We start from the raw sequence: 24,649 nt of genomic DNA, 5'->3' as shown, positions 1-24,649 counted from the left end.
AATTTATGTAAGACCATAAAAGTTTTGAGGAAAGCTAATTTTCCAAAATGGAAAGAAAAAGTAGTTTCAGGATTGGATCTGGAGTTCTCTGCTGCTAGGACCTAATATAGAGCTAGGACAAAGGTTTGAAATCTGGAAAAATGATCTGCCCTCTACTTTCTGTGTCAGGGTCCAAGATTCAAAGACTTTTGCTTTCCAAGATCCATTCAATTTGAATTTCTGGTTCTTTTGGAGGTGGGGTGAGGAACAGAGCCTGAGTTTCAAGAATATTCATTGATTGCAATAGTGTAGTGCTCAGCTCTTCCCAGACCTCTAAAATCATTGTAAGTAATTGGGTTAAAGTCAGCATTTATCATACTTAGTTAGCCTAGATCTAATTGTTCTTTCTAGAATTGTTTGCTGAATTGCTTGGCCTGTCTAACCTTATTGGCCCCGTTAACTTCTTATCCCCATTTGACAAATTTAATCTCTGTCTTTCCTGCAAGGAGAGAGAGAGGCATCATTAGTCTTCTGTTACTTGGTGTGCATATAGCTGACAGACCTCCCAGAAACTTTCAGAAGGGTGCTTGCAGCTGTTAAAGAAGATTTTAAAGGGCTTCAGATTTAATGGGGATGAAAACTAGGTTTTCTTGTCAGGAGAATTTGCTCATTTATTCAGTTTTATTTGGTATTAGTGTTTGGATTTTGCTGTTTTGAGAGCAGAATTAGAAGGTCCACTAAAGCAAACAGTGAGATATCAGCGGTCGGAGATTGCTAAAATAAGTAAAGGCAAAGGGTATTTATTGTATTGTGCCTGGCACAGTTCACGTCATGGTATCTTGCTTGACATCATTTCCTCTACGCTTATAAAATCACTCTTGGCTCTAGTTATTTTCTGAGTGTGGCTGAACCACTTCAAAGGAAAACACTTAAAATTTGGTGCCTGAGTTGCAACCCAGGGACCTGACTTTTCTCTCCCTTACACCATTGTATACTGACAGTGACAGCACCAAATCAAACGGAGTCACAGGGCCATGAAACTAAAGTCATGAAGAAGAAAATCCTGCCTGTTCTCTGTATCATATGCTGAATTAAGGCTGTCTTTGCTATGAGAAATTTTCTTGAAAAGGAGAGTGTGGGGAGAAAATCTCTCCTAGTGAACAGCATCTATTTTATGGTTGGATTCCCGCCCCCCCCCCCCCCCGACTTCTGTATCCCTTCCTGTTGGGATTTCAGAGAGTTTGCAGGCACATACTGAAGAGCTAATGTCAGCTGCTAGTGGGAGAAGTTGGATCTCCCCCTGCTGTGTGCCTGCATGCATAATTTTGCATCCTTTTTGCATAATTTATGTTCTGATACATAATACTCTCTTTTGCCACCCTGACTTCCAGCGTGCTCAGCACAGCTCAGTGAGTTAGGGGTTTTTCTGTTGCCCTCAGACAGAAAGGAGGCTAATCCACACATAATCTTGTGTCAGGAAGCTTTCAAGAACGTCTTCCCTTCTGTTGGGTACAATGGTCAATAAGTGATTTATCTCCTATGCTGGCAGTTGCAACTTTAATTTTTTACGTGCTTCAGTCTGCTTAAGGAGCCAAGGGTTTGTTTGTTTGTTTGATTTTTCAAAAGGGATATTTGCTAAGATGTGAATATTTCTCCCAAGATCACTTCTTCACAATGCGACGCTGTCTCAGAGGTGGAGCTCGAGGCCCCCGGGACCTATGCTAATGGCACTCATCACTTCCATCCCTCAGCGAAGTACTTAAGCATACGCTTTCCAAGACATACTTGAGCAGTCTAGTGAATGTACATGTATGTAGTACAGAATATGTGTATTCAAATTTAAACTTTAAATCACAATTTAAATCTCACATTTTAAACCTTAAGACCTTAGGGCTTTAAATCACAACACTCTGTGCTGGGCTGTAATAGTTCACTGATGACAGCCTTCTTACTCATGCTGTGGCAGGGCTCAGGCAGAGCCAAAGGTGTTTCCTATGTGGAGGTATGCGAAGGGGGGAGAGGCTCAAGAGTCTCTTCTCTTGCTGCCTCAAGGAGGCCAGAATAGTGAATCCAGTATGTGCCTGTCTGGCTGCCGCCCAGCTTTGGAAGCTCTGGAAGCTGACTGTCCCTGTGGAGCATGCCCAGGACTGTGCTATGTCTCCTTTTATGTTTTTAAATTGGCAAGTCTTGCTGGCGGTGGCCAGACTAGAACTACGTAATTCTGATTTAGCTGCCAGCTACAGCGAGCTGCCCAGAGACTCCAAAGGGCAGAATCCACTTTGGTAACGCAGCCGTTCTCCCCAGCCTCCTGAACCTGCCCAACAGCACTAACGACAGTTGTGTTTAGAAGGGACACAGCAAGCATTGTCTCATGCTGGTTTTTGGAGATCTTGCAGCCTTAATGTGAGTCACAAGTTGTTCCACTTAAGTCAGCTGGAGCAAAGTGGCATAAAACTACAGCAGAGATCAGGCAGTCTTTCTAACCCGTTAGCAGTTTATAGGATGAAAGGGATGAGAGCAAGGAGGAACTACCCATTGAGTAAATGCAGCATTTTTGCAGGAGAGTAAAAACTCAGGGTTTCCAGTGCACTGCATTCAGACCTACATCTCTCTCTTTTTTTTTTTTGGTCTGGACCGTTCTTCACCTTAGTATCTGAACTGTTGCTTTTAGAAGCTGAGTAAAGTCTGTCTTCCAAAAATGGTCTTCCAGATTGGCTAACAAGGAGCTAAGGATGGACACGTAAGGAGAGGAAGAGACAGCTCTTGAATCTGATTGCCATGGTCCCTCTCCATAGGAATATGCTGGTATCCTATGAATCATGTGGTGTCAAAGGAAGGAGGAGGGTTAGGAGGACCAAGCAGTGATAGAAATCTCCATGCGTCTCGGGATGCTCTCCTTTTAGTTGCCCTGTTATCTCTTTCTGCCCTCTTCTTAATGACATGAAGGCATTAGATGTTTTGCCTTATAAGCAGAAGAATTAAAACATTCAGGAGTATAGAGCCATGTTAAGTTAACTTATTTGTTAGCTACCTGGATGATCTCCAGAAGATTGGGAGACAGAGACTTTGTGTTCAGGTGCCACAGGAGGTTGTCTCCCTTTTACTATCTCTAATATTGATGGATGTTTGTAGCTGCGGCCTGGTCATCCAAAAGTTACATGTACAAAAGGCAGATCTGACTCTTAGACCTAGGGAGGCTTTGGAAAAAACTGCATCAACATACTTAGCTGCTGTGGCTTTACAGATGGATGGTTCTCCACAGCTGGAATTGAGCCAGAATTCTCCTTCCAGAAATGCCTAGAGCACTTCCCTGGGGGCAGATATCCTCTCTGCTTTCATCGTCGTGTGCAGGGGGAGAGGCATGTGGTTACAGGTCTAACAGCTTGAATTAAATACAGATCCATTCATTCATGTGTGCTGCCCTTCGACAAAGACTTTAGGTCATTTTCGTCTGTCACTAAGAAGTGTGAAGTTTGCTTTTGCAGGATCTTGGCTCCTGGGTAGCTGGACACCGCTGCAGTCAGCAATTTGGAGCAAGTTGTTGCAATTGTTATCTGTCACACAGGATGAATCTAGCAGGTGGTTATCAATTAGATATGGGGCTGCTATACTGCATGACGCAGGGTGGGCACACAAACGTCACAACACTGTCCATGTCAGTGCAGTTTCTTTCCATTTACCTTATCCTCTCCTGGCAAATTAGGATAAATTTGCAACTGGAATAACCCAAGTGTGGAGTGCCTGCTGGCAGCACTGCAGTTGGGTTCCTATCTCCACTTTTGAGGCAATCTCATTAAAAATAGAGCCTCCTTACCAAAGAGTCATCAGAATGCTTCAAGCTCTTCTGGTTCCCCATGAGCTGTGCTCTGTTAGCTTCAAATACTCTTTGAAGAGTGTTTTCTTTCAAGCTGCTTTTCAACTACAGTGATTTGAAAAACAGGAAAAATTACCCTGGAACCTTTTCTCTGTCTCTCTCTCATTTTGGTTGAGAAAGTTTGCAATTCAAAATGTTTTGACCAGCTTTGCTTTCAGAAAAGAGTCACCAAATATATATGTGCTCTCTTTAGTATAAGAAAGGTAAAAGGATGCCGTGCTTTGACAGTGATCCATCTGCTGATTGCTGCGTGTACCAAGTGTCAGGATGAGATTGATGGCCCTAGAATATAAATCCAGTGAGGCAGGAAGAGTGCCTGCCTTTGCTTTTTTACAGAGAAGTGCGCATATTGTCTGTGCTGAGCAAGTGCTGAATAATAATGAGTGACCGTAGCTAGCGCTGATGCTGAGGCGAGCGAGACCTTGCCAGTCAGCCTTGGGTTAGGAGCAGTTGTGATTACCCAGCTTGGCTTGAGCCAGTGTCCCAAATGTTTTGCCTAAACTCCATAGTCTTTTGTTCCCAATTATTTTGAGGCCCGGGAAGATGTACTGTTTCCTGCAAAACTTCTGTGAAGTGGGTATTTTTACATTCAAAACCTGTACAATGTTAAGATGTGAGTGCTTTTTTTTCCCTTTTTTCCCTGAGAAATTTTGGCCAAAAAATTTCAGTGAGGCTTGTGTTGAGGGGGACACTTTTTCCACTAAAAGAAGCAAATAACCTGTCCTCCTCATTCCAAATCTCTTTGATTTGAAGAAGAGGAAGCGTGACAGGATTTTTACTGTTCAGCTTCTGAGAATCAGAAAAGGAAGGGTCCTTGTGAAGCCTTCTTCCCTACCTTAAGTGCGCTTGGATTTTTCCCAGCCTGTCTGAATCCTGCTGTTGTGTCTGTGTAAGACAGCAGTGCTAGTGTGGCTCATCTCGGAGGAGGTGACCAGGGTAAGGAAGTTCTAATTTCTACCTCTCGGGTCGATCTCATTTTAGACTTCTTTGAGAAGTGCATCTGCTACAGTTCATGTTCCCAGAGCCAGGCAGGAGCAGATAGAGGAAGAAGATTAGGGACTCTGCCTAAAGCGACTGGAAACTCTTGATAGTACCCGACAGAAAGGATTCCTGGCTACTTTTGCAGTCCTACTCCCTGCTTAAAGCAAGAGTTTGTCCTTGGTGACTACCACTAAGTAGAGAGCTGGAAGTCAGACCTTAGATAACTGAACAGCTCTGAGTGTTTCACGGTAACTTGGAGTTTTTTCTATCAGCTGTGTTTCATTTTGGAAACATGACAGAATCCCAGAAATGTAAGGCTGCTGTTTCCAGTGGGGAGGAGAGATTTGTAACTATACATGTGGTGGCCGGTGGTTTCTGGCAGCAGGTTTTTCTTCCATGTTTGTGATTTCTAACAGGTTCATGGCTGCTATTTGTAAAATCCTTCTCTCATTAGGTTTAAAGCACTTTAGAATTTCAGGGCCTGCCTCCTTTTCCTGGTTTTCCTTATTTCTTTTTCTCCTCTGCCACCTCCTGTTTAATTGTCCCTGCTCTGTGCTGAATGAGCCCTGTTGCTGTTGCCTGCACCTGGCTGTTGCAAGTGTTATTAGCTTCTCTATACAGCAGCTTCAATGAGAATAAGCTGTAGGAATCAGGTGAAGTGATGTTTTGCTGGCTGTCCAACCTGGCTCACGTAGCCCTGCTTTGGGGGAGTTGCTGGTGGTGCTTTCTACACCCTGCCTAGCTGGTACATCAGGGCATTTTTGCTGCTTCAACCCCTGGAGTAGGCTGCTCTGGGAGTCTCCCAGCCTGGGCAGAACAGGCTGTGCTTGCAGATCTGTCGGGTGCTGTTTTCAGGAAGGAAAAACAGCAGAGAGAAAACACCTACCTTTTGTTCAGAATACAAAGTCACATTTAGAGCTTGCTTTCCCATCTTGTGTTTTAGGAGTTTAGGTCCCTGTTGAAGTCTGAAAATACGAGAGAACTCAGAGTTATTTCTTCCTAAAGAAAACGTGCATAAAAAGCAGTACTTGGAAATAAATTCATAAGAACAAAATTTCTTGAGGGAAGGTGAGTTCTACTCTCCCTCCCTTGTTTGCTACTGTTTCTGCTGGACTAGGAAGACAAATTAAACTGAGATTTGACTGCTAGAACTGTGATAGGAGGAAATGAGAAGACCCTCTGATCCCAAATGCTTAATTGAGAAACATTTGCCAGAAATGCCAAATGGGATTTATTTGTCAGATCCTAGATGGAGGTCAGCAGGGCCTGCAAGCAAACAAAGGAAAGATGTACAGTACTATAAACTCGAATTCAACATATTCACTGTTAATCCTTCTTTTACCTACCTAATATAAATGTTGTTAACCTGAATGCAAAAGAGCCTACTGGGAAGTTAAGTATCATGTGGCGGGGATTATTGCATTTTGAAAAGAATTTGTGCTGGTGATTGCAATGTAACAAATGTGTTAGGTACCTCTTTGGATCTTCTCTAGAGCGGTAAAGGAGCATTGATCGCCCCGTGTGATGGGGGTTGGGGAGCTTGTTTTTGATGTTCTAATACAAAGCTGGAAATGAGAGTTCAGAGTTGTTAATGACGCATACATTTTATTATTATTCATTTTTCTGTCTTAAAGAGACCAACAGGGAGTTGGTGGATAGAGGGGTGAGAAATAAATTATTAGCATCTTCTAATTTGCACTGCAGATTAATCTGGGGGAATGAGGCTTGCAGTTTCTAAGCCTCTTGTATAGTTCTTAGGTGAACTTTTTAACTTGATCCTCCTTTTGCTTATTTCCAACCAAAAAGCTTACCACTTAAGGATTTAAAAGGTCTTAAGGTCAAGCAGAAAGCAGAAGCTGATTTATTGTGCAAGTACCCTTAGCAGGCATTTTGGCCAATACTGTACAGAAGCTATTTTAAAGTTCATTTAATTTTTTCTTCCATCGAGCATCTGAAGAGATTAGGTTTTTTATATGCCTGCTCCACATGCCTCTTGCTCTTTGTGTAGTACTTGAGAAGGTTCTCAGTACCAGAGTGATGTTTCTGATTGTTTCCGAGTAAATGTCCAGCTTGGGTGGGAGGGGGGCAGTTCCAGTATTATTTTGTGCTGACCTCAGTATTCACATTTTGCTTTTCTGGCCTATCAAATGGGTAAGTCTTGTGGCTATCAGGAGCAGAGAGGCAGATCTGAGCAAGGTTGTGCCGTGTGAGGGAAAGGAAGGTGATAGCTGTTACAATACAGCACCAAGTGAGGGCTCTGGCTGGGGAAACTGTGTTAGATATTTAGACATGCATCTTTAGTGGAAACATAAAACAGAGATTCTGACTGCTTTTGAACACTGGAGATCCCCTAACACATACTGCGACAGTAAGGGCCTTAGCCAGGGTATCCAAGGTAGTAGTCTGCCTACATTCCTCCTGCAGCCTCAATTAGTTATGAGGTTCGCTTTAACTTCTGGTCAGAAGTGTACTGCAGTAGTGTTATATGATGTTAACGAGCTGCCACCTACTGCTTCCATCGATACGTTATAAATACTGTACCAAGGACTTGAAAGCAAGTCCTCTTGCTTGTAAGTGCAAGCTCTGCTCCTGCTGATCGCTTGCTCCCTGAGCACTTGCTGTATGAAAACGATGGCAAGATCCTGTCTGTACTGGTAATAAATATAAACACTATAGCAAGCAAAAGCTTTAGTATGCTACAAGGGGGAAACTATTGCTTATATAGCATTTCATCCTTTACCAACTAAAATATGAACACAGGTCTGCAATGAGAAATATAAGCAGTTTCAGTGAGAACAGCTCTACTGAAATGCATCTAGCGATGGCGTTTTCTCTGGCAAGGTTTACAGGGAAAGTAAGTTGCATCTTTTATTAGGCCTGCCAATATTGTTGGGGGAGGCAACCTTTTAAACATACACATGTGGTTTCTCATGCCTGAAATAGAAACATCAGCCTTCAAAACCTAATAAATACATGTTGAGAACACTTCCCCTGACTTTAGCTGAGTTATGTTAATCACGTACACCATTTGCTGGAGAAAATGTAGTTGTGGAGCTGGGACAGGTTAGGCATATGTTAGTGGTAGGAGAGATAATAAAGTTGTTAGTCTACTTAGGGCAGAGTCAAGTGAAGACTGTAAAACTCTGAGGGAACTGAGTTTCTTCATTGCTTGTTTTTCATAGTGGTGTTACAGTTCCTTTTTAAAAGTAAGTGTTCTTTTTTTTTAAGATATATTTCCCTGAAGGCCCCAAAAACCTGACATAGTGGCTTAGTATCCTCAAGACAGCAAGTTACTCAGGATATCAGAAGGATGAGGCTGGGGAGCTCTCTTGTCTGCTCCTGCTCCCTGAGCTGGGAGGGTTGGAGGTATTGAGGGCAAATTCTCCCGGGCCTCTGCAGGTGGGGAATGTGTGACAGTTACGCTGCCACTTTATTTTGTGGGGAAGCAGGGAAAGAAATATGAACAGAGTCATCCAAAAAGTGTGGCTAGTTTCTCATGGCAAACTGGCTAAGCATTCAAGCCTGGCTGCATCTTTTCTTTTTATTCGTCTTTACTAGGCAACCGTGGAGACCCTGTTCCAAACTGTTGGACTCTACACTTAATGTGTACTGTATTTGTGACCCCTCTCCTATCCTTTTCAAATACCTTCTCTCTCTCTTTCTCTTTTTCTTTCTGTCACTCTCACTTCCAAAGACATTAGTCTTGTTTGAATAGTTCATTATACCACACAGGTGTGCTAATGCAGGGTGCAATCTACCCTTGTTGCAGCATTTACTGCCAGTGAATCTCATGCAGGCCAGGAGAGGTACAATTGAAAGGAAAAGCAGTATTTAGCAAAGACTAACTGTCTGCTTAGGTTGTCCTCCTGTTTTTCTGGAGTTACCAAGTTACACCTGGGAGCAAGTTCTTAATCTGGTCTTGTGCCAGATCTGAAACAAGCAGTAGAAGTTTTTGAGACCATATGTAAAGTATACAGGCAGTATGCTAAGTCTCATGGTTGCTATGTTTCCCTAAATGTGTAACTTATGGAAGGTTGTAGAGATGAGATGTTGCACCGCTGAGGTGCAACAAGGAGGGAGATACAAACCTTTTAGGAGGGGGCAGTTGGCAGAATCATGAAAGAATGAAGATACATGACTCTGGAGAATAACAAATGCCTCAGATAGTTGTTCCTCCCTTCTGCTGTTCTGATTTCCAAGATATAGCCAGGTTAGTTGTTCAGTCAGTTTGATGAGTGCTTCCCCAACCACGCACCCCAGGGCTCTAATTCCAGATCAAGAGAAAGGGAATAAAGGCTTCTGCATGAAACAAAGCATGTGACTTACCTCTCTCCAGTGTTAGGCCAATGGAAGAAATGATAAAGCAAATGAAACTCAAAGCAATGAGAGAAAGAGTGCCCTAAAATTGTTGTCAAATGTTGCAAAACAGTAACATTGGCTCCTTCCATTTTATTACTGAGGTCAAGGAAACCTGATGCTTTTACAAGATGTGTGCGTCCATCAGTTCTCTTCTCCAGAAGAGGACCTTCTAAAAATGGGTTCCGTGTTGCTCCTGGATTAGATCTCATAGCAGTTGCACAGGGCCAACTGTCTTTGCATCCTGTAACCTACTGTTTTCCTCATGAACTGAAAGGCTTGAGGAGTGCAGTTTCCATCAGGAATTGCTGCTGTGGACCTCGGGGACTGAGGGTTCCTGGCAGCTGCTTACTGCCTCTCCATGCAGTATTGTGGGAAATGCAGCAAATAATTGACCTAACTTCGCTATGTAGAAGGGGAATAGAGTCACTTACCTTCTTCTCCTGATCATCATGTCTAGGTTGGGATCCCAGTCCTGTAACTCTTAGAGGCTTCTTAGAGAATCCAGCCCTATGAAGGTTTCTTTTCAGTCAGAAAATAGTGGCAAATCAGGCAGCTTTGAATTTTTAAAGCTTGAAAGAGAGTTTTGGTGCGTAGAATTGAAGGTGTCGTTGCTCTTCTACAAAACAAACGAATGAAATTATGACTTGGTATAACCATCCATGTAAATGAGATTGAATAATGGCATTACTACATTAAAGTACAGATTCATTGATGTCCAATTTTGCTTGAACTTGGTGAGAGCAAATCAGACTACTTAGCCGTTAAGTTTCATCATTTTGCCTCCATCACTCACTAATGGCTGATGCCTTGGGGATCAGCAGAAATGTAACTAAAAATATTAGCCTAATATACCTGACCAGTTACAGAATATAATACATGAAAGAAAATGTCTTTTCAACTCCTGATATAATTACTTTTGTCTCATCATGACGGATCATAAATGTTCTTTTGATAGCCACATGAATAATTTGTAACAATTTTAAAATAGAATTTTCTATGTAAGTTCTTCTGATGACAAATTGTCTCCAAATAGCTTATCGACTTCTCAATTGCATGAATTATTTGAAATTATTCCTAAGTTGTTTCTTGGTTTGATTGTTTACAAGCAATTCCTTGTTAGTATTCAGTAGCTGGTATTCAAGCGTTCGACCTCCAGCTGCACAATTCAGTTTGGATTTTGACATACAGGTCACACAACAGTATTTCTGCTCCTTGACTAAATGCGTGTAATTCATAGGATCTAGCTTCTTGCACGAATATTTGCATTGAATTACAAAATTCTTATTCTGCAGCCTCTTCTCAGTATTTGTTTAAAAAGAATTGTTTCAGTTCCTGCTGGTAATCTCATTTACAAGAATATTTATGGAAATATTAATACACAATGGGTATTACCATACATGAGCAAATTTGCTTTAAAGCTTCAGTTGTTCACTCAGGTGTTTTTTTTAATTTAACTGTATTTGTCCTTCTTCTTACTATGTTATTAAAATATTAATCTTTATCATACTTATTTTTCCCTTATGTGAAAATAAGCAATTATATGAAAAAGATCTACACGTATATTGTCAACAGGTAGAAGCATTTCCTGTGAAAGCTGCGTTTAGCGACCTCCGTTGTCAGTTCTGGCTGCCCTCTGCCTTACTTGTGTTCTTCTATCTGATTTTAAGAGATTTTTCATATGATGTATTCTTAGAACCCCACTGTTCTCTTCAAAATTGCAATCCTGTGAATAGAAGATCAATAGATTAATAAAATCCAGCACACTTTTAACTGGACAAGCCAGAGCCACTAAATGAACAGTAGCCAGTCCCTCTCTTACATCCTAATCTTTGGTATGTTGTTTTACATCTCCCTTTTTCCCTTGCCCTCTCCCACTGCCCCTACCTCTACTCCAGAAAGGGTAAGAGGCTGGTGTGTTTGGAGACATTTCAGTTCAAGGATTGCATTGGAAAGCGGAGGATCGCTTGCGGAGGACATCTTGGAAATTCTTTTATACATTTCTAAAATAACAGTGAGAAGAATGTTCTCTTGCTGTTCAGAGATAAGGGAAAAATGCCCTTGAAGAACTGAAGTGTCCAAAGTATAAAATTTCCTTTCTGTTTCTTAGCACGTGGGTCCTTTTGAAAATGCTGCTCTGTTTTCTTCGCATATTCAAATAATCATACTGCAAGGCATTGCGAATCTGGCCGCTCTGGATTATGTTTATTGTGTTTCCGTGCACCTTTCATTGGTCCCTGGGGCCCAGGATTGTGTTTATTACAGATGAATGTTTAATATCTGCCTTGAAGAACTACTTGTCTGGCTTGGATTTTCTGGTTGCAGTACTTTGGAAATAGCCATACATGGAGAAGGGCCCTATTGAGCATTATTTGAGTACACAGAGGAGCTCTTGCATCTTGTGGCTGTTTTTAGTGAGGGCTTTCTTGTTGTACTGGTTAACAGTTCATTTGGAAAAACAAAAGCCAGGTGAGGAGATAACACCAATTATTTTGTTAGACTTTCTTCTTTTTCAGTTAACTCCTGATACGGTCCCTTTGCTGCCTGAGCATAAGCTGCGGGAACAGAAAGGCCGAAGGGAATCTGACTCACCTGTCCCTAGATAATAGCAGGACACTATGCCAGCCATTCAGAGGAGGTATTGAGGAAGAAAAGCTAATGGTGGACCAAAATATATCACCACTAGTCTTGGTCTTGAGGCTAGGCACTGGGCGAGTGTGAATGTGGGAAGGAGGCCTCTTCTTCTAGACCCTTTTCCCATAACATTGCTCTTCTCATTTTTGTCTGTGACGATAGCTGGTTCCTGGACCTTGTCTGTCCTCCTTACCCATCTTGCTTTTAAGTGTAGCTGTTTGGTGTTGTAGCCAGGACGTAGGGTTGGGCTGAATGCTTTAGCAACATGTATTGTATCCCTGAAGCTCTGGCAAATTCACTGTGAGGCTGCTTAGGTGGGGGATATGCACACTACACATCTCAGTCTTGAGACTGAGTTGTCATGCTTTAGAAGAAGTATTTGACTCTTTGCCTATGTGGACTGAAGCTGAATTAGTGCTAAGAAACCTCTCAAAGGCTTAAACCATTCCGTACCACTTGGGCTACATGTGTGCAAAAGAGCAAGATTTGCAGTGTCTCCTGAGGCTTCATCCTTTCTCTCAGTTGCTGGGCTGACTTCCTATGTGCCAGAAAACATTTTTCAAGTGGTAGAAATTATTTCTTTATGATCCCAGCTTAAGCTGTCTGCAGACTGCTGCATCTTGCCAGCTGGTAGCCAGACATTAGAACCAACTTAAGTAATCATGGGTTATAAGCAGCAGCTTTCACTAGGTGAGCCAAAGGGGACAACGGCTGCCCCCCTGGAGGAGCTCTCTTTGGCTTAATGCATCTAGGAGCCACTTGCTGAAGGCCTTTCCAACATCTAGCTCCATCCAGGATGGGATATAGCTGTATAAAGTAGGTAATTCTCTCTTAGCGGCTATGCCATAACTGTGCTGATATGCCGGGAGCGTTTTTATGTGCTTGTGTGCCTGAGAGTCCAAAGCAAATAGTTCAGCAGAGAGTTTTTGTGCAGCTGATAGTTCTCTCGTCGTCTGGTTTGCTGAGTGCAATCCCTGCCTAATTAGCCTGGATTCTGCCTCCTCTAGGCCCTTGTGGAATGGTTCAGTCTAAAGCTAAGTGCTCATAAAAGCTCCTGTGGTTGATCTTAAGGCCAACAGGCTCATTTTTAGTTCACACCCTTTCTTAGTCAAAATCTTTTATAGCTAATGTTGGTCTCTCCTGTTTTTTTTCTTTTCCCCCATCTCACTTTTTCTAGCCTGATGCAAAATGCTCAAGTGCAGGTTGAGCCATGCTCATTTTCAAGAAATATCCTTGCAGGCTGCTCTGTAATAGCAAAACAGAATGCACAGCCTTGATTGTCAGGAGTAGCCCCTACAATAGCAAAGAGCATGTGCACTCCCGTTGTCAGGAGCAAACCTGAGAATTAGAAACCCTTGCTATTGCATAGGCTTGTGAAAAGCTGCATTTTGGCTTCCACAGCCTATTACATGCCCAGGCACCGAGAGCGACGTAGTCAGTAAAATCAGGCATGTGTTTTATTTTGGAAACCTTTTAAAAATTGTCAGGTAAATTAGGAAGGCAAAAGTGCTACCTTTTCAGCATGTCTGAAGTTTGGGGATTCCTTGAGGTTTTTGTACTTCACTTGAAATACTTCACAGGGGCCAGGTTTTCAGAAAGTGCTAAGCATAGTCTTGGATGCCCGGCCTGAGATATTTTTATAGATGGATCCTCAAAACACTGACTGCTTCTGAAAACACTGTCCTTCACAGTGAAGCTTTTCAACATGCATCCGTTTTGGATCTGATTGTACTTCTGTTGTAGCCCAAGGGAGTTTTGCCCTCAATTTCAAAGGAATAGTCATTTCCCTTGATTGTCCCTCCTCCTGTTGTGTTCAGCAGACTCAGAAGTGCTCCTTCATTAACTGGCTAACAGAATCCTCCAAAAATAGTCTCTGACAGTTTAGTGCTTTTACCACTGAAAACATCTTTTCACATTTTAATAATTGTATGAGAAAGAGAGAAAGCAATGTTCCTTTGCTGATGTGCTGTGACAGTGAGCCAGAGAACTTGCTTTCTGAAGCCTTCAGCGGGGCAGTATCCTATTTCTCAGGTTTTGAGAAATCCTTTGGGAACTGGCTTTATCCAGCATTGGTGCAGAACCTGTGGAGTGTTGCGTTCTGCCTATGCCCTGTAATAACAACAGTCCTTAAACTAAACTGCCCAACCAGTTTCATGCTTGCGACTTCCATTACGCTGTCCTGCTTTTGACTACTAGTTATCTAAAGCTGTTGAATGAGAAGGACAGAACAGAAAACAAGTGGGATGAATTGGGGGAAAAAAAGGCTGACAAAAACAATTGCAAATAGGGAACATGCTCTAGTAATGGAAGCTGGCATGAGTCTTCAAGAGCACCATCATGAGAAAACATCCAGCAAGAAATAAATAGCCTTCTCCTCTCCAGTCAATCCTTTTTGATGTAGTGTAATTTTACCGAATGCCACGCAGCCCAAAAGTGCTTTAAGGTGCTTGTACAACTGAGCCTTAGCTCAGAAAAAAATTATCTCACCTCTATTTTTACCACGTGCTGGAATTGCTAATACGTTTACCAGTAGTTGTGTTTCTTTTGGACCAATGAAAACTCTCTTTCCTGAAGGATTGGTGATCGGAAGGTTTTTTTTTTTTTTTTCTTTTTTCCTTTTTTTTTTTAGCAAACAAGGGAGTAAAAAGGAGGGGAGGGAACCCATAGCCCTTAAAATATCTTATTTTTCTATTTTTATTTAATGGGAGAAGAAGAAAAGAATGGATGTACCCCTGTGCCTCTTGTTAACGTAGAGGACTTCCTTATCTTCTGCTATTGTTTGTTTGGCTAGCTCTGTACATTCTTCATCCTTTCCGGTTATTGACTTTCTCAAATGGCTGTCTGTGATGAATAGGTGCATATCTGTTGTGCAGACAGAGCAAACCCTTTTAAGGCCTTTCAGATTTATGTAGGAATATTTACATTCTTGCTTCTGATTCTTGGTTCATTGAGAATGCAGTAGCTATTTCTGTAGGGCTCAACTCTTTATCTACTACAGTTTACTCCCATGAGCAGGCCTTCTGCACAGTGATAGTATAACTCCTGACTAAGTCAGTTAAATTAGACTTCCATATGCTAAGTGTCTTCCCTGGCTGCCGTGTTCCTTATACCTTCATGTGCCCCTGTGCCTTGAAAAATCATCTTCCTTTTCCCTTTGTGCTTTGCAATCTCATTTCGTGTGCTGCTAACAAGATTTGTTAGTCTGAAGGGGTAAAAAATTTGTGGTAAAACCTTTGAGGCATGTGCAAGATGTTTGGAACATAATGAAAATGCCAAGACACACAGTATGTAATTGCTTTGTTACTGTGGTCAGAAGGATTTAGACTGAGTTGCAGGCATTGGAATGGAATTTCGCAAGCTTTTACTCTTCATTTTAAGAGGATAATGGAACAGCATTGCATATCCTTTTCCATTAATGGCTGGCTATGGCTTTCTCTTTGGCCTTTACCATTTGATTATTGGTTTTTGTGTGCTTTTCCCACTTGAAATATTATTGCTAAGTCCTTTAAAATTATTATGTCTTTAAAGAAAAACAATCAGGTCTTAAGAGGTGTGTTTTGTTTTAGGAGGAAAAAAATCTGGAGTTTGTTTAAAGAAAAGAGATCTGAAGAAGGTACAAACCAGAGATATCAGCTATGCAGAACTAATGATGCATTCCAGAAGAGAGCTGAAGAGCTATACAAGTCTGTAGAATGCTCCATTTTATATTAGCTTTTTTTCCACTTAAAAATCTTTTGAAGCACCAGAATCTTATGCAGGTATATTATATATAAATGCGTAGTATTTAAGAGTATATTTAGATCAAAACTATATGAAGAAGCCCATGGATCTCTCATGGAGCAAGCAAATGGCACTAGTCCTGTAGGTAGGAATCAAAACCTTTTTAAAATAACCTCTCTACCAACAGAAGCTTGAGTTGCTAGGAATATACACACATCTTTGCTGCGTATACAGTGGATGCTGCCTTGAACATCTGTTTTCTTTCCACCATTGGATGTTTTTGAATTCTGGGAACATCCTGCCCAAAGGTGTCAGTGTGTCTGCTCAGGTGAATCTGAGGAAAGAGATTCAACAGATAGGTGAGGACCTTAGAAAAGTCTGATACAAAACAGCCAGATTATGAGAGTTAATAGAGTGAAAGCGCTGAATGTGAAAACACAAGTGCTCTGCCACAGTATCCCAGGGAGCAGCCAGTTCTTTTCCCAAGGGAAAGAGAAAGAGAGAGAGCAGAGACAGGAAATCTAAATTAGCAGTTCAAGCTGACAGAAATCCTCACTTCTGAGTAAAGCAAGAAAGAGTAAGTTGAAAAACAGTAAGACTGAAGGTTGTTGTTTATGCACTGCAGATTTTTAAAACCGGAGAGAAACTAGGGAAGTAGTGGTGCTTGTTTAAAGAAAAAGATGTAAAATGAATGGAAACTGCTATTAATAATGTAAATGCTTTTGTTAGACAACCTGCTCCCTCAGAGTAGATAATTTAATCCTATGGCTCAGGAAGTGCCATCACTTTCTTTTTCCAATATATTTAGGGCATGGAGGGCATTTGGATTAATTAGAGGCAGAGATGGTGGGAAAATATTCTATTATCCTTACCCTTTGGTAAGCCCGGGTAATTAGTGAAACCTTTGCAAGAAGTATCTTTCATTTGAATGTAATTGCAAAATAATTATCTCATCTGGTAGGGTTATTAACTGTGTTGATTGATAACGCACAGGTAATATATGAAACATCTGCTTTAGAAGTGCATGTGCTAGCATGGTTCTAATTGAGCTGGTCAGTGGAACGCCCCCCAGTTAGGTATATTAAAACCCCTATGAAGCAGAGCAAATATCAGCATTTGCTGTTCATTTTAAAGAGGGGAAATTGGCCTCTTTGGGGCAGTTTTTGGGTGGCAGCTGAGAATTGTTTGTACTCAGGTGTGACTGGAACCCTAAGCCTCCCGCTGGAAATGAGAAGCACATCTCAGCCTCCTGCCAGGCTTATGTGCCCTCTTGTTCCAGCTAAAGGCTGGAGTTAAAATAAATAAATAAAGCAAAAAACAAACACAACAAGGCATACCACCTTCTGGTCCCATAGTGCAGTCAAGTATGCAGGCGACGACCGTGATTTTGGATCCCTGGCGAAGGTTTATGTGCTGGCCGTTGGCTGCGTGTGGAGCTGTCCCAGGTCAGCTCCTGGTGGTTTCTCGTAAAGTTAGCTATATCTTACAGGAGAAGGAAATCCAGAGCTATCTTACTGAGAGGTGATCTTCTGACCATTGCTTTATTTGACAAGGGAAACCACAACAGGTTGTGGACTTGACTTTTGAGGATGAACTTTACAAGCTGTAAAGGAAACGGCTTTCAGGGAAAGACATGAGAATGAAAAAGGAAGAAGGAATGATCTCCAAACTAGTAGAATAGGTTTCAGCCTGAAGACATTCCCTTCCCGGTTCTGTCACTGGTTTCCTGTCTGATTTTTCCTATATCTCTTTGGATTTCTGTTTCCCATCTGTAACAAGGGAAATATTAATATTTCCTTTTTCCTGCTTTTTGTCAGTTTAGGCAGCAAGCTGTGTGGGCAGGGAGCTCTTTCATAGTGTGCACAGTAAAAAGCTTTATTCTGTGGGGCCTCGTGGGACAGTTGTGGTACAGATAGTATCAAGAGGAGAGGAAGATGTCTGCGGGCACCTTTTTGGAAGGTTGCCACTGGTTTACTTTTTTTTAGGAACTCTTTTACCTTAGTAGCCAGGGAAAGCTAATGTATTTCTGAAATGTAGCTTTTAGTAGCTCAATGCAGCTCAAAAGACAACTCTCTTTTGTAGCAACTCCCTGTTGCAGTGGTTACCACTACTTCATCACTGCTTGGCATTCTTGTCATTGAACCCAAATCATGTTGTTTTTCCATTGCATGGGATAGGAAATAATCTGCATTATTTTGGTAGAACTGGATGGTAGTTGTAAGTGGTAATGGTAAACAGCCAGTAATGTTGGTGGAGAGGTCAGTAGGGTAAAGGAAGGGGATTTGTTCAGTATCTGATCGTGTCATTTGACACATGCCTAGACATGAGCTGACTGTTGAATGTTGAATAAAGATCCCCCCACAGACACTTCTTAATACAGGTTTCAGAGATGTGCCAGATCAACCTGGGGCTTTGGACGTTATGACCTACAGTCTCCCTGGGCATAATTTCTGTGGGAAAGAGTTATTCTGCTAGATAGGTATGTACCTTTCATTTTCTGGCATCTCGTCAATATTGTTTTCGGCAGGGCAAGCTGTGGTTTGCCCAGGGTCTGGCCTGTAACTGGAGCTGCATCTGGTGCTCCTGGGAATGCCAAGCCTTGCATCTGATCTGGAATGCCAATGAGCCCATATAAAGCTGTTAAAGTCTGTGTGAGGTTTTTTTATTCCTCATTACCAACCTGATAGAAAGATAATTCCTCAGCTGCTGTTCCAACCCGTGGGATTTTACCCACTTAATTAATTTTCTTAAAGAAGATCTGTTCTTATGCACAAGGAGCTGTGCTTGACTTGCTTTTGAGGGACTCTTCTCATGTCTATATCAAAGGCATCGAGGCCTCAGAAGCTGGAGTGCAAGCCCTAGGGGCAGCATGCCTGTGGAGGCTAAACTTGGAAGCTTTGCTTTGTGTGCTGGTGGTGAACTCCTGGTGGGGAGCCAAGTCTGCACATCTGAGGGCACCCTTCTTCCCTTCCCGGCTCCCCCCTTTTGCCACCCCTCAGCAATAAAACGAAAACTGGTGACACAAGCAAAGGGTGCCAAACTGCATGCCAAATGCCTGCTGAGGGTTAAAGATGCCAGCCTACACCACACTCTCCAACCTTTCAGTGTGTCAGTGAGCTGTCTGTGTAGATAAATACACATATCAAACAATAAGCAGATCCCTTTTTAACATGCACTGTTTCAGCTGCGATATTCCTCTCTGCTGTAACTCATCTCAGCATCTGTCACGTTAATGCCAGCTCTGCAGCTCCCTTTCAGTTGTATTTAATGTAGAAAGATTTGTGTTGTGGTAAGTGTAAAATATAATGAGGAATTGGCTTGTTTTACATCTGTTTTGCTGCTACTTGTGATTTATAAAATGTTAAATGTGAGCACTTCTGTGTTCCTCCCCATCTCTCTGTCAGTATATAGTGCAGGCTTTTGTTGCTTATGCTTGATCAAGTGGCTTTTTACAAGCCTAGGTCTGATTGTAAAAATATACAGGGATGGGAAAAAAAGAAGTCCTTCACAAAAAATACCACCATAGGTGCCCTGCAGTGAACGGATACTGAAGTGGGAAAGAAGCTTTGGTCAGAGTTGTAGTAAAAGAAAGTAAAACCCTTATTTCAGATGAGTGTTGTATTCCCTAAATCAAACCAAAATCAGGAGCCACAGAGGCTAAAGCCTCAGGAGTGTATTTTAGAGCAGTGTTGTAGACGGCCAAGAACTGCTGTGCTGGGTCAGATCTTCTCTAAACCAGGGTCTTATCTCCAACAGCAGCCAGTAGCAATCAGAGAGGATATAAAACCAGGGCATCTAATCAGAATTTCTGCATTAAGCTTTTGTTTGTTTTTGTTTTCATATTACAAATGTATTGAGCTCAGATGACCCACAGTCCTCTGGGTCTCCTATTCTCTTGAAAATTACCTGTGGGGGCTAAAGGAGTGGGGAACGAAGAGAGGAGAAAGCTGCTCCGTTCCCCTCTCTTTGGTTGGGTTCCATGGCACTACCAGCCCATCTGTCCTTCTGCATTAGTCTGGAGAAACTCCCTATTTTTTATTTTCCTTATTCACTTTTCACACATGCTGCTTCTTTTCTTCCAGTCAGACATAAAGGAATCATGTTAATAATAATAATAATAATAAAAAAAACAGGTTGTTTATGCAGGTGACAAGTCTTGAAGACAGCTCTGTCAGTCTTTTCTGAGGTCTGGTGAGAGAAAGAAGGATATTTGTGGTGCTTGAGACAGTCTGAATTGGATTAGACATAAACTTACAGGGGTGGGGGAGAAGGAAAGACATGATCCTCCACTGGAGAGGAGGATTTAGATGACCTGAGATATCTTCTGTTTCTTAATGTTCCTTGAATACACACGATTGAAATCTCTCATCTGAGCACATATGCGCACAAAACAAAATACTGGTGACCCTAAATATATTAGAGATCTCTGCTTCTGATTAGAATGGTACATCAGCTGAAATAGTAACAGGGAATAGATGGTTTTTTCTTACAAGGGCAGCACTCTTCTGTAATGGAAAAGGAAAATTGGTACTAAAAATGCCATTGAATCAAAATTTTGATGACTCATGGCAATTTGTGCACCTGCCTGTGTTACCTTCCATCTCATGGTTTCAGAGCACTTTACAAATCTGAATAAATTAATCTCCCGGCCACCCCTCAACCCCACCAAAGGCTGGGAATTACTGTCCAGTACTCCACCTCTGAATGACTGAGTTCACTGGGTTAGATTTCTATTAGGCAGCAGAAATTTTTGTGCAAAAGTAAGGACATGTGTGTTTTCTACTACAAGCATTTTCACCTCCCAAATACTTGCCCTTCCCCTTTAAAGAAACCAGGATGTGTGCTGTATGCATGTGTTTGAAATATGCTGTATTGTGTAGAGCAGGGAAGAAGCTTGCAAACAAACATAGGCACCAGGAGAAGCTCAGCTGAAAATGTGTGAATTCACTGGGGACCCGAGCAAGGAGAACCTCTACTTGAGTAGTATGCATTTGGACAAGCTCTTGTTCTGCTCACTAGACGATGCTGCTCCTCCAGTGCATGTAAAGTGAGTGTTGCAAGGTGCTGCTAAGCTGTCTCTCTCAGATTGGGTTCAGTATACAGTGCCCCGTGTCAGATTGAGTCCTTTTCTTTCCCTGGGGATGTGTGAAATAGCACTTCTCTGGAGGAGAGCAGGGAGCTCTGGCAGGGGCTGACACCAGCATACGTGGCAGCGATTTCCTCTCATGTGGCCTTCTGTGACACTAGCACTGCCCAGCCTGGTAGTGGTGATGTATTCTGCTGGATAGCCAAGTAAAACACTAGACCAGCTTAATGACTGGCTCCTCCAGAAAGCAGGGAAGGGAAGGAAGGCTTGAGGTGTTTGACTGCTGCCCTGCCTCAGTGTCTTACAGGACTGTTGGATGGAGATGCTGAAAGGCTTTTATCCCCCAGCTTTTCTCTTTGGCCCTGGAGGAGTTAATTCAGCTCTGATGCAGAGAAGGGAGTGATGCTCCAGATGTTGTGCACATGTGGACAGTTGGCTTTGGATTCAGGATGCTGGAGGGGCTGGGCATGGGGGAGGTTTTCAGTTATTTATTTTCAAAAAGAGAGTAAAGAAGCAGGGTAAACTGGGAAGGAGAGGAGAGAAGCAATGCTATGAAATAGATTTGTGTGGCGCCAGCTTCATATCTGAATTGGAGCTGTCAGAGGGAATGAGATCCAGACTCGGTGCTGCTCTCTGGAGAGCAGCAGTTACGGAGAGATTGTTCTGTTAAGTGCTGGCTCCTCCTCTCTCTGCCCAGGGTCTGGCTGACTTCTGCAAGGGAGGAGCTGACCAGATCTGGCATGATCCACCCTCCCTTCCCACTGGCCTTTCATGCCTTTCTCCAGGCTCTGATTTATGTTCTTTTGTTTGCTCACTGCTTTCACCACTTGAGCTTCCCCCTCCTGCTCCTTGCCTATGTTGATATCTTTATCCCACTTTTACCTGGCTCTTGGCTCCATCACCTTGCCCTTTTTTCCATCTTCAACCTTTTTGGCTCCCTTCACTCAGCATACAGACATGCTGCAACATCTACACAGTAAATGAACACGTGTGTGCCTATTTGCTGCATACAATACACGATATGTGTGTATATATGTTTCAAGTATTTAACTACCTCTTTTGTTTTATCCACTTCTCCATCCTTTTCTGGTCTAGAACGTTCCTTTGAGGGACTCAGCATCTCCTTCTAGTGTTCCTTTCCTCTCCTGTTTTTCCTCAGGACTCTCCTCTCAAAGTCTCTCTCTTTCTGTTCTGTATCTCTCTCTTTCTGTTCTGTAGCTAGTGCTTAAGTGACTCATTTATTTAAGGGGTTCACCTTTCTTTTCCTGTATGGCCTTCCTCCCTCCTTCTGGGCTGTTTGACACCTGACACTGACAATTCAAGTTGTACTGTGGCTGGAAAGGAACTCTCTATCAGTCCTCCAAAGCTCCCACTATGTTTTCGGCCTTCTCTCACTCCATTTTCCCAGAGGACAGCAGGCCTTGGCAATCCCAGTTTTGCAGTCTGACATATTTTGCATCCAGACTGTTACCAAATTGTGCCTCTTCCTTGCTATGTATTGAAAATCTGGTCCTTTCTGTTCCAGTGCCTCTACCTGGGAATGAAACCTTTCTTTTCTGGGTTCCCCAGTGTGCTGAGAACCCTCGTCCACAGATTTTTCTAGCCATATAATGCTCTGCCATGTGCATGGAGCTTGCTGTACAGCTAGAGCAGTAGGAGAAGATGCCGAGCAACTCTGTTGCTCCTCTGTTGTTCTTCTGGAAATCTTCCTATTCTTCCTCCTTCCTTCTGGTCAAGTTCCTTTTCTGGCCAGTCTAAATAGACTGGAAAGTGAAGGGGAAGATTTTGTCTTAAGTCCAGGCCTTGCTAGAGTCTTCAGGGCTTCTGCTAGCTATTTCCTTGACCTCATTCAGGTGTGCAAGAAACAGCTGGTGTTCACCTGTGTAAGCAGAAGTGACTAAAGCAAGGTCACAAGTTTCTCAGGCCCAGCGTTCAGGTATGCGTGTTTTGTCTTACGTATTCGTCGTCGTCATTTCTGACAGGTTGACCAGACTGGATCAGTGTGTCAAGGACCAGAACCAAGGATCCGGACTGAGGTGTGTTTAGTACATCCTGACTTCTGGAGGAGAGCATTTCTCTGAAGTATTTCTCTGAAGGCCTGTCCCCTCAAAGTGGCACAGAGGTAAGGCAGACAACACAGCTAATGCTCCAGACTCTGCTGATGCTGGGCTATGGCCTTGCAATGTCTTGCTGCAGGGCTTTGAGCAGAGGTTTCCTTCCATTTGTTTGCCTCAAGAGAGGCTTTGTCACCTCTGCCTGCCATGTCTGTGGGGGTGAAACCTTGCATTGTGTTTACAGCACAGGGAATTTTTTCAGCAAAAATGTACTTTGAGAAGATCAAGACTGCTCACACAGTTGAGTCAAATATAGGCAAACAGCATGTGTGTGTGGGGTATAATGAAAAAGGAAAATGTTACATATTAGATATTAGTAAAGAAATACTTAGACATCTTATTTTGAAATAATTTCATTTTGAAAATTATCTTAATTTTAAGAGAAAGCTTATTAACAAAAGAAAGAAAGAAGTGTATATGGGGGAAAGGGGTTAAGTAAGAAATGGAAGAAAACGTTCAGGTTTTGATTGGACAAGGTCTTTCAGGTCAACCGAAAGTGAACAAAAACAAACAGAAAAGCCTTGTAGCTCTAATTGCAATGACTCATGGAAACCAGATCTAGAAAGGATGAGGCCCTTAGTCCAAACCCTTAATCCTCTACTAGTATGTAACATTGTTCCCTGCAGTGTGTACCAGTCCTGTTTTAAATGATGGGATTTTCCATCATCCCCTTGGGATACTATTCCACAGCCTAATAGAATTAATCTGCTTGCTTCTCTTTCAACCTCTGACCGCTGCAGATGCAATTAGTAGGAGGCAACGGGCGGATTCCGTTTCCTATGCTGTATTATGAAAGCTTAGGGCTGTATTGTGTTAAACCAGACATCAGTTGCAAGCGTGTATGCATGAGTGTGACTTATCTGTCAGTACTCATTACAGCCCCATAAACGTCTCTGAACTACAGGTTCTCAGACTCACAGGAGCTTTTCTGCAGTCTTAATTCAGGATCTGATAAGGCACGGACTAATGTATTTGCATGCCTGTGAGAAAGATGGTATGATGGAAAACTAAAGCAGAATGCAATGTCATATGCTGCTTTTGCTAGAGACTCTCCTGAAGCAATTTGGTTCTCTGTTTCAGGAATAATCCTTGGCCTCATTTTTGGCTTCTCTCACAGACAGACTGGTGGGAACTGTATGAAATAGTTTTTTGCTCACATGCGTGGTGTGGCTGGAGGCACACTGCACCTCTCCATCTGTGGATTTCAGGACTTTTAGATGAATGCTTTGGGCTTCTGCTGATGTTTACTGAGAGGCTCTAGTCAAATAACTAGATGAATGTAAAGTCAAACAGAAAATCTGGAAAGCTGGAAAATCATAGCTGAACTTACTTGGTCTGTGTCTCCACATCTGACCTCTCTCCTCTATTCTTGCTGACCAGTGAAACAGTCTTCCCTGGTGCTGGGTCCAGACCAGTTCCTGCTCATCTAGCAGAGAAAGGGGCTCTGAGTATTGGCTTCTGGAAATTTTTCCTTGCCTCATTATGGCAGTCCTAGCAGACTGGTAGTTAGTATTTATTTTCAGTTTTCTATTCCTAATTCTTGCACCTTCTCCTCTTCTCCAGCTGTGCAGGAAAAGTAAATGACAGTGCTGAATTTCTTTCTGTGACATTTCATCCATATTGCTTCATAAATGTGGGGAAGTTTTAGGAGTGAGAACTGTCATTCAGTTTCTAAAACTCCATCTCTCATGGATGGAGTGAGGACCTGTTTATATGCGGAGACTACTGCAACAGCTGATTTTACAAACTCTCATTCTATGAACACTTGAATTCATTCATTTCCAAAAATGAATTAAGCAAAAACCATTCTAATACAAGAAGCTATTGCAAAACAATTACTGCTGGATGTCTGGATGAAGCTGCAGAATGAGGCAGGGGCAGGCTGGGCCTGAACAACTTCTCAAG

The 24,649-nt window shown here is 42.4% G+C and overlaps 1 protein-coding gene across 5 annotated transcripts in view; it reads left to right on the top strand.

Moving 5' to 3' along the window:
• The window catches only part of TSPAN18 (tetraspanin 18), a 123,131-nt gene that overhangs the window by 40,507 nt on the left and 57,975 nt on the right, over window positions 1–24,649 (top strand). For 3 of the 5 annotated variants that reach the window (XM_064512745.1, XM_064512743.1, XM_064512744.1), the window contains one exon: window positions 22,613–22,752. The exons of the other annotated variants lie outside the window; for them this stretch is intronic. The gene's annotated coding sequence lies outside the window, so the exon portion shown is untranslated. The remainder of the gene's footprint in view (window positions 1–22,612; window positions 22,753–24,649) is intronic. 5 annotated transcript variants of the gene reach the window in all.

This window comes from Dromaius novaehollandiae, chromosome 5, assembly GCF_036370855.1.
Source record: "Dromaius novaehollandiae isolate bDroNov1 chromosome 5, bDroNov1.hap1, whole genome shotgun sequence".
In the NCBI taxonomy this organism is placed as follows: domain Eukaryota; kingdom Metazoa; phylum Chordata; class Aves; order Casuariiformes; family Dromaiidae; genus Dromaius; species Dromaius novaehollandiae.
This window is presented reverse-complemented; position numbering and strand designations above follow the sequence as displayed.